The 10,140-nt window shown below is 41.8% G+C and overlaps 1 protein-coding gene and 1 pseudogene across 1 annotated transcript in view; one reads left to right on the forward strand and one right to left on the reverse strand.

The window, feature by feature from the left end:
- Adgre3 (adhesion G protein-coupled receptor E3) overlaps positions 1-10,140 on the forward strand; it is an 81,366-nt gene that overhangs the window by 53,075 nt on the left and 18,151 nt on the right. The gene's annotated exons all lie outside the window — the stretch shown is intronic.
- LOC101560998 lies at positions 2,906-3,159 on the reverse strand (annotated as a pseudogene).

Genomic DNA, 10,140 nt, shown 5'->3' on the forward strand with positions numbered 1-10,140 from the left:
AGTTTATTATTATTTTGAATGCATTTGGTACAGGATCCCACTACGCAGCTTGGACTCATAGTGATCCTTCTGTCTTCAGCCTCCACAGTGCTGGGCTTATGAGCATGCACCACCACACCTGGTCTTGGTGGCCGGCTCAGCATGCCCAGGGGCAGGACTGGCATGGCATGTGGTGCCAGGGATCAAACCCCAGACCCTGAGCCTGCCTAAGCAAGGTGCTTAGTCTGCTGAGCTATCTTGCCAGCCCTCCCTCTCTCCTTTATTTTAATCATTTATTTATTAAAATTTTAGGTATCTCATATAAGCTAAACCACGTAATATTTAGATTTCTGTGCCTGGCATATTTCACATAACACCATGACCTGAAGTCCCATTAATATTCTTTTTTGTTGGGGGGGCTGGGTATTGAACTCAGTCCCTTGCGCTTGCCAGGGAAGTGCTTATTCCACTGAGCCAGCTCCCTGGCCCCCCACCCATTAATATTCTTATAAAGGATATAATTTCTTGTTCCTGTTATTCCACTGTGTATACATATCACATTTTTTCTATCCATTTCTCTGTTGGTGAATATTTCAGTGGCATCCAGATCTCAGCTATTATGAGTTTTGCTGGTATAAATGTAGGAGGTATGCTTGTGTCATTATAGTATGACAACCTTAATTAACTCTTTCAAGAATATAGCCAAGAAAGTCATAGCTGGATTAAATGGAATTTCTGTTTTACTGTTCCAAGCTCTCTCCATAATGATTTTCATGATAGTTATAATAGTTTACATTCCCAAGAATGATACGGAAGGGTTCCTTGTTCCAGGTAGCCTCACCAGCATTTGCTGTTTGTCATATTCTTCATGATGGCCCTTCCAATATGTTACATTTATTGATCCACATATGTATCCTTGCATCTCTGGGATGAAGCTGACTTAGTTTTTCTGTATCATCTTCTTTTTTAATTTAATTTTATTTTGAAAAGTAAAAGCAAATCAAGAACAAAAATCAAAAACAAAGAAAGAAATGGGGCAACATACAAGAGTACATATGTTAAAGATTTTCCAAACCAAGAAAAGCTGATTAACAATGATTGATATGTTATCCATTTTTACTATCAAATCTGTTGCTCAGATTAACAGGTATAGTTATGTAAGATTGGACACATGGTTGGATATTACCAGTTGCTTTCAAGAAACCTTAAATTTTTGTTCTCGTCTCTCTTTTTTAAAGTTGGTTTTAAAGAGAGGATAGTAATTATGGATATGACATTAGAAATGGTACACATTTAGAAGACCAAGATGTCAAGTATTCAAGCATGATTTTTGCATTATGCATTGCTGTCCTCAGTGTAGTTGTTTAGATCACAGATTGCAGAATAGAGTTAGTCAACGTGAAAATTCTACACATTAACTGCAATTTTCAAAAGACTGATGGAGGGCTGGGGATATGGCTCAGTGGAATAAGCGCTCCCTTAGTAAGAGCAAGGACCTGAGTTCAATCCCCGGTTCTGCCAAAAAATAAAAAAAAAAAAAGACTGATAGAGATTTTCAGTTCAATCACCTCAGCCATCCTTCATCTTCTTAATAATGTGTTCAGTTATTTTGTAAGTATTATATTAAGGATTTTTGCATTTATGTTCACCAAGGATATTGGGATGTTGCTTTTGGTTGCATTAAATCCTTGTCTGGTTTTGATACTAGGAAAATTCTGGCTTTACAGAATGCATTTGAAAGAATTCCTTCCAGTTCAATAACATAGCAAAATTTGAGAATTATAAGTATTAGTTCTTTTCTTAAATTTTATTAAAATTCTTTAGCACATTCCTTGGGTTCTAAGTATCTCTTTACTGACTGAGTTGTGATTATGGTATTAATCCATTGCTTGTTATTGATCTCGGTTCTGAGGCTTTCCATAGTCTTTGTTCAATTTCAATAAATCATGTTTCCAGGAATTTATGAATCTTTTTCCAGATTCTCCAATTTATTGGAATACGTGTTTTCAAAGGAGTTTCTTAATGGGAGCCTGCCCATTAGCTCATCTGTTGAAGTGATTGCTTAAACAAAGCAGTCAGGCTGAGGATGCTGTGGTTCGATCCCCAGATCCTCAAGCCTTGCCAGATCTGCCCTGAAGGCATCTTGAGCCAGCCCAAGGGAAAAAAAAATCCTTAGAGGCATTTCTTGTAGTCCTCTTGATCTAGCTGGCATCTGTTGTAATTTCAGCAAAGGCCAGGCTCAGTGTGTTTTGGTTGGAAACACTGACTCCATTTGCAGCTGTAATATGGATCGTAAGTATGGTGACCTGGAACATAGTCTGTCTACATTTGTTGAGACTTTGCAGAGACTCAGAATAACACTGGCAGAGCACACTTCTGAGCAGGTTGTGGATGTGTGACTTTGGGTACCGTAAGTGGTCCCTGTCCTGGTTCCTGGCTGGCACTGCCCCTCAGCATCCAAGAACCAACCATCTTTGTTCCATTCATGTCTCTGTCACGATGCTTCTGGCTTGGAGTCTGATGACCATGGACTGGATCTGCCAAAACTGTGAGCTAAATTAAACCTCTCCTCCTTTAAGTTTTGGGTGTCAAGTGCTGTGTCTTCTCAGGAAAGCTGACTAATATAGGTATGTACTGATTCCTGACATCATATTATATTTTCATTGCTTGATTTCTTTCCATTTTCTTTTTTTTTAATCACTCAATTGTCTGTTTTTTTATTAGGACATAATTCACATACAAAATGCACCCTTTACAGTTCCATTCAGTACATTTACAAAGTGTGCATCAATCGCCACTAATTCCTGCTTATCTGATGTTTAGATTATTTAAAAAAAAAAATGGAAAAATGAAAGTGCAGTTCTTTTGCAGGTGAAATCCATCATTTTAAAAATGATAGCAACTTATCAATCTGAGTAATCAGTTTTCACACAGTTTCAATAACAGCAGCAATTTCCTTGAACTGTCTATAGAAATTCCGAAACTGTGGAATTGTCATCTCAAAAGATTTGTTCTTTACTTGACCTGAATGGTCTGCCACTTTCAGCATCACTGCAGTGTAAGAATACTGCAACTGTCTGAGCTCACAGCCATACCCAGTTTCCACTGAAAATCTACAGGCTGGTTGGTGACCTCGGACTTGGCGTCCAGCATCAGCTCCCTAGAGGCAGACCCCTTCATGGCCTTTCCATTTTCTTCTTATTTAATTACTCTGCCAGTTAGATGTCTTCTTTACTATGGGCTCTTGGGCATTGTGGTCTTCTATGTCTCTGTCTAGGAGGCCATTAAGTATTCTACAGTGCTGGTTTGGAGGTCATCATTTTCTTGGGTTAATCCTTACTGTGGGAGGCCTTTCTTCATTCTTGCTAAGATTTAGAAGGGTAGTTTTGCTAACCTGGGCTAGTAAAATGGGGGGAGCAAGTTTAAAACCTTCCCTCCAACCTGGCTGACCTTATCAGATACAAAAGTTACATTTCTTGTTATATAGGTCTTGCTATATCTTGGTCTTAACCATCCAGCAGAAAAGTATAAAAACAAGGTATATAAAGTAAATCCATATTAATACGATGAGCTGTAAAAGGCTCAAGTCAATAACTTCTGAGGATAACCCACTAATATTATAGACTGCTAAACAGTGTTAGATTGTTTAGTTGAATTCAATCACCTATAGTATTTAGATTCCAATAGAATATTCACCTCTGAGAGGACAAAAAAAAAAAGGATACAAAGGAAAGATCATTTTGTATTTATATATACAAAATAGGATAAATTTACAGCTATTTTCGCTTAATTCAATGAGAAGAAAGAGGTGTACTAACAGTGTTTGGACAGAATATCCTGTCTGCTTCTTGTACTATGGATGACCACTAAGAAGATAACAATGTACAGTGTATTATCAAAACTGTCCTATTAATCAGCTGTGAAAAAAACCTTCACTCCAAAATCTCCTTTCTATTCTTTAATATTTGTGCTAGTAAATCCACTTATTATTCTGATGGGTTTTCCATTACAGGTGATTTAGTGCTTCTTTCTAGTAGTTTTTAGAAATCTCTTTTTTCTGGGTCTGTAGGATATTGACTATGATATAGAGGATACTGACTATGATGTGTTGTGTTTTCCAGACCTATTGTGTTGGGGTTTTAAATTCTTCCATTAAGTGGGTATCTAGCGTATTCCTTAAGTTAAAGGAATTATCTGAAATAAATTCCGGGACCATTTTGGGGTTTTGTTGATTGGTTCGTTGGTTGGTGGGCTGGTTGGTTGAAACAGGGTTTCACTATGTAGTTCAAACTGGCCTTGAACTCCCCGGAGTCCTCCTGCCTCAGCCTTCCATGTGCTGAGAGGACAGGTATGCAGCACCATGCCTGGCTCAGAGACTATATTTTAATGTCACTAATAAAGCAGCGAAACCCCAATACTAGAAGACCCAAGAGACAGGCCTCAGTGAGGGAGCACGTGACAGGTCTAGGCAAGAAATCATGTAAACAAAAGCCATAATGATCTAGATGAAATTAAAAAATAATCAACAAGCATATGTACCATAAAAATACTGACTCTTCCATTTCATGAATATTATACCTTTTTCCAATTAAAAAAATACTCTAAAAAAAAAGCCATAATGAGCACAGAATAAATACAGTTACCTGTCCACCATGTGCCCCACAAGTGCACTCTAAACAAGAAGGAAAAGGTCAAATAAATTTTCTATTAGTATTTATATGCCAGGAAAAAAGGGGTCAGACTGGAGTTTGTACGAAAGGAAAAGTTGAAAAAGGTGGGGGAGAGGATGGCATTTAAATACAATGTGAGAGAAGACGCAGGGGTACTGAGTCAAATTAATGACCTAACAGAAGCATTAATCTAGAGAACTCTCTGGAACAACACTGAATGTGTGAGCGCCCGACTAATATACGCCTAAAGTAGAAGCCAGAAGGAGCGTGTGTAAGTGTTTACAGGCATACACACCTCCTAGCACCTTCACAAAGAGACGCCAATCCAAAAGGACAGAAGTCTCACCCGGCATTCCTCCTCGCGGTAATATTTACCCTGGAGTCTAAATGAGACCAGCTTACTCCCAGGCTTCAGCTCATTCTGAGAGACCCTGATGTTTGTAATTTCCTGCTTCGGCCCACTTTGTATCATCTTGTTTAATTCAGTCAATCGGCATCTTCTTGAAGTCCATTGGCCCTTTCATTAGTTAAATCCTTTCCCTGTTGATTTACTTCTTCACTGAACTTGCAAAACATCTTCTGCGTGTTTGTCTGTTTCACCCTTGATCTTGTCAAACATTTTAACCATTAAGTTTTTTATTACTATTATTTTCTCCACTTTAGTGCCTGTAAAATAAGCTTTGGAGGAGTTAGGTATTTTTTGAAGCATTTCATCGCTTTATTTTCTCATCTTTCTTTTTCTCTTGTGCAGAACATTAATGATCAGCTAGAGAAAAACAAAAACAAAAAACAAAAAACAATAAAAACCCTGACACCACCGGGGAGCACTCTTTATTTATTTACTGTGTGCTTTTGCAGGATGCGATCTTGGCTTTGGCTACACCTTGGCATTTATACCCCTCCTCAACCCACTCAATGTAGCAAGACCAACCCTGGCCACCTCTGTTGGAGAGAGAACCACGCCTCGTTATAATAGACGCTAAGAATCCAGAGCCGAGCATCTAGCAATCATGCAATTTAAAACTTGTCACTTTTTTTTTTTTTTTCAATAATCCAGAAAGACTGACTTAGTACTGATGCCAGGCATGCTGGGATGTTGGGGTTGAAGAGAAGAAAATGCAAGAAAAAACAGAAGAGAACAGTTAAAGGAGAAAAGGGGGGAAAGAGGTAACTGATAAGTTTCTCAGGGAAACAGGCAGAAGGAAATAGGGGAAAGGGGCTCTATTATCTTTTAGGACACGAGAGAATGGAGAAGATAAGGAATTCTCTGAATTGGATCAAAGGGAGGCTGAGGCTTTCATGGCCTTTTCCCAGCGGTGGGGCTTGAGGGGGATGTTTAGATCTACCTGAGGAGCTGGTGGGGGCTTTCCTGAGGCAGCGAGAGAGGTGAAAGGAAGCTGCTCCCTGGCTGGGTTGGAGCAGCGGGGAGGTGGTCTGGGGAAGGGAAGCTGTTGTTTTAAGGGCTTGGGCCTTATCAGATAATTCAGCAGTTCATACTAGGGCTGGAACCTCTCAGTGACAGCAAATGGAAAGGAGACTGAAGCCGTGAAGTGGTAGGGGGCGGTTTGAGGGGAGTGGGGGAAGGGAGAAGAGGGAGGGAAGTCGGGTGCAGATCGACGGAAGCCTTGAGAAACTCCGAACCAGCTAATACGCTGAAGGGAAACTTGCGTTTCTTCCTTCTATGCCCAGTTTTTGCCGGGTTTTAACCCAACATGCCCACGGAAGATACTTTCCAAACTACGGCAGTAATTAATGCATAGTCTGCTTTTCGCCTGTACGAACACCCCCAAATACACATACCAGAGCAAAAGGGTAAAGGAGAAGAAGCGAAAAATGAACAACCACACACGTACAAAAAAAAAAAAAAAAAGCAAGAGCAGAGTCTTCCTGTGCTTTTGTGCAGACTTCAGAGTGGAACCTCCCTGAGTCTCCGCAGGGTTCCGCTGCGCCCCTGAGGGCCTGGCTGGCCAATTTTGCCTCTGTCTTCTACGATTTTTTTTTTTAAAAACTAGGGATTGAACTCACAGCCTTGCGCTTGCCAGGGAAGCGCTTATTCCACTGAGCCATCTCCCCGGCCCCTTCTGTCTTCTAATTTGTCACCTGAGCAGACCAGGGAGCCGAGAGTCTGCACAAGCCCTTCGTCTTCCGCCGATTTTTGCGATGCGCAGTCCCAGCCCCCTCCGCACGGCCATCGCCCCGCTGCTGCTGGGACCTGCGCCTTCTGCTCGGCTCTGCTGAGCTCACCCTGCAACCTCCGCTGCTCACGCCGCTGGATCCCAGCTCCCGGCCTGCACCAAGAGCTCCGCATCTGTAGAGTGGGGGACAGCGGCGACGCCCCTAGGGCACTTGCCCGGGAGGGGGAGGAGTGCGAGCTTAGGTGCCGCTCGCTTCTCGTTTCTGCCTCCCTAGATCACCTCGGCAGCACTGCGCCGCTCCACCGCCCGGCCACCCGCGGCTGCGTCCGCCTCCCTACGCCGGTGCGGGCCTCTCACCTCCCTCCCCAGAGCCTGTCTTTCTTTCCAAAGGGCCCCGCCTTCTTAACCCGGTCTCTGACTTCTGAAGGACTCTCAGCTTTCAGTTGCCCTGATCTGTGAACGCCTCCCCGGCCGGGCCCCGCCGCGGGCTCAGCCTCTCTGCTCCACCAGGGCGAGCTCACCAGATCCAGGGTGCCAGCGGCGCTGAGACCTGGCGCGGCCTAGCTTCCCTTTCTAAACCCCCTGAGACTGGCATCCCCTGGTGGTCTTCTTCTCCATTCTGCCTTTCTGTATTTGTGTTTCCGTTCATTCCCCGTTTCAGAGAAGCTGCATTTCCTGGTCCTCATTCCCTGCGTTTCCCACGAGCGTCGCTGTCAGCAGCTGCCGGTGATGGAATTTCCCTTTGGAGATCAGCCTTTCAGTCCCTCTCAAGGAAATGTTCTGCGAAGCTATTACTAAACTGGTTTGAATTTGCAGGCAAAATGAAACTCATTTCTGGCAATAAAGCAGAACGCGGGAGAGTAGATTAAGATGGTGCTTAAGCCAAAACACAAAATTAGATTTTAAATTCTAGGCTAACCAGCTTCTGAAAAAGGCCAAATAATAAATATCTTCAGTCTCTGTGCTACTGTTCCACTATGCACAATGGCAGCTATTGTAAGTGATGGTAAGTGAGTGTGGTTATGTGCCAATAAAACTTTATTTGCAAAGACAAATTGTGGGCCAGAGTCACAGTACTCAATAATTCTTTAGGGAGATGATTGTCCAATCAAGGGCTTTAGGTTGGGTATGATATAGAACACTTTTTGGACAATGCAAGAGAAAGTAAACTGTGCTGAGAAAAAATAAGCCGCAGAAACAGTAAACATAAATAAGTAAATAAAATTAAAAATGGTTTGATAAGAGTTAATGAAAACATAAACTGAAGTAGAAGAACTGGGTCCAATTCGAGAAATGTAACATGGGATTGGCGAGAATCGGGGCCCCAAGTAGATATGGAAGTGATGTACTAGGGGCAAACCAAAAGCAAGTTCTCTCTGAGGGTTTGTGGTTTGAGAGATCAGGTCAATGGTTGGTAATATCGTTAACCAGTCGAAAGGAAAAAGGAATAAACTTAGGGCAAAAAAGATAATGTTACAGTTAGATCGCAAGACCAAGTTGTGGTATTTCATTGCACAGTAGGGTGGCTGCAGTTAACTTTATTTCAAAATAGGTACAAGAGTGAGTGTCCGGTGTTCTCCCCACAAACAAGGGAGAATGGATGAAGGTGACGGACATGCTAATTACCAGCTTAATCACTAGGTAGATAGATAGATTAGATGTAGCATCACGTTTGGGCTAGCATATACCTCAATGGTAGAGTGCCTGCTAGACATAGATCATGCCCTAGGTTCCATCCCCAGCCCTGAAAAGGGTAATAATTAGGTTGTACACCATGAGTATATTAAATTACCAGGCTCTTCAAAAATAAAATAAGGGGCAGCCAGATAGTTCAGTGGACTAAAGCACCTGCTTAGGCAGAGCACAATGCCGGGGTTCGATCCTCTGGGCACACCAAGATGGTGATTGAGACTGGGCATGGTGGTGCATGCCTGTAATCCCAGCACTTGGGAGGCTGTAGACAAGCGGATCACTATGAGTGTGATCTATGTAATGAGGCCCTGTAGACCTTGTACTAAATTTATAAATAAATAAATAAATAAATAAATAAATAAATAAATATTTTAAAGGAAAAGATAATGAAGTCAGGCTTCTATCTGTTAGTAAGATGTGCTGGCCAGACCTTGGAGATGAGACATGAAATACACAATTGGAAAGAAGGACTTTGAGCCCAGGAATGACTGCTGTGAGAGAGAGATGTTACATGAGGGAGGAAGACATAGGATTGGCGTGATCATGCTAATAAGTTTTGAGTGGAATGAATTGAAGCCAGAGCTCCATGGAAGACCAGCACTTCTAGGCTGGGAAGAGGCAAGTGTACAAGAAGATTCTGAGAGAAGCGGTGTTAGGAGAATTCTGAAAGCCAAAGAGAGAAGGTGGCAAGTAGGCTGGTTGGATACTCCATAGAGTGCTGAGCTTGGTGAAGAAGTGTTTCTACTGGTTAAAGTTTTGCAGAGAAACCGACCCAGCAGGATGTATATCTAGAGAAGACACTTGGTTAAGAGGATGTTCAAGGGTCCTGGGGCATTTCAAATCCAAAACTTCTAGAACAGGTGAGACTCCTAGAGCAGCCATTGCTGCAGCTCCGTTCTGAAGACTGCAGCAGAATTTCCTAGCTCAGGGCTTCAGACTCCATTCAACTCAGGCCTTCGGCTAATTGGACAAGGCCCACAGATGGCTGGAGAGCAGTGTCCTCTGTTCAACTATCAAAAAAATCATTCTGAATACCTACTGCTCACACTCATACCCATTGAGAATAATGTTTGAATACAAATTGGTAGGACGAGATTCCACCAAGTGGGCCTGAAGTTAACCATCACCAAGGTGGAAAAGGAAGTTATCAAATGCAAAAAAAAAAAAGAAAAAAGAAAAAAAAGTTTTCTTCTAAATAGAGACTTGGCAGAAACCTGCAAAATAAATTAATTTGAATTATTTTTGTTTATGTTCAGTGTTGTGGCTTCCACCGGATAAAGGATATTTGTGAGATCTAAAACATTAGAACTTGTACAGCTTATCAGACTTAAAACTTGCCTCCTGGGCTGGAGTTGTATGTAGCTCAGTAGTCCAGCCCTTATCTAGAGTTTATAAAGTCGTGGGTTCAAACCCAGCAAAGTAAAAACAGAAATCAAGAAGTCTCTATGGACTGCCTGCTCTAGATACTTTTTGAATTAATTTTATCGAGAAACAAATAGCAATGAGACAGTTACAAAACTGATTAGTAGGATGGTTTCAATAACTAATCCGTGGTTATTCATAGTACAAGATGCAGACATGATATCCTGTCCAAACACTATTAGTACAAATCTTTCTTCTCATTGAATTAAGAGAAAGTAGATGAAAAAGAATTGTGATCTCTT

Source organism: Octodon degus, unplaced genomic scaffold (assembly GCF_000260255.1).
Source record: "Octodon degus isolate 3935 unplaced genomic scaffold, OctDeg1.0 scaffold00050, whole genome shotgun sequence".
In the NCBI taxonomy this organism is placed as follows: Eukaryota; Metazoa; Chordata; class Mammalia; order Rodentia; family Octodontidae; genus Octodon; species Octodon degus.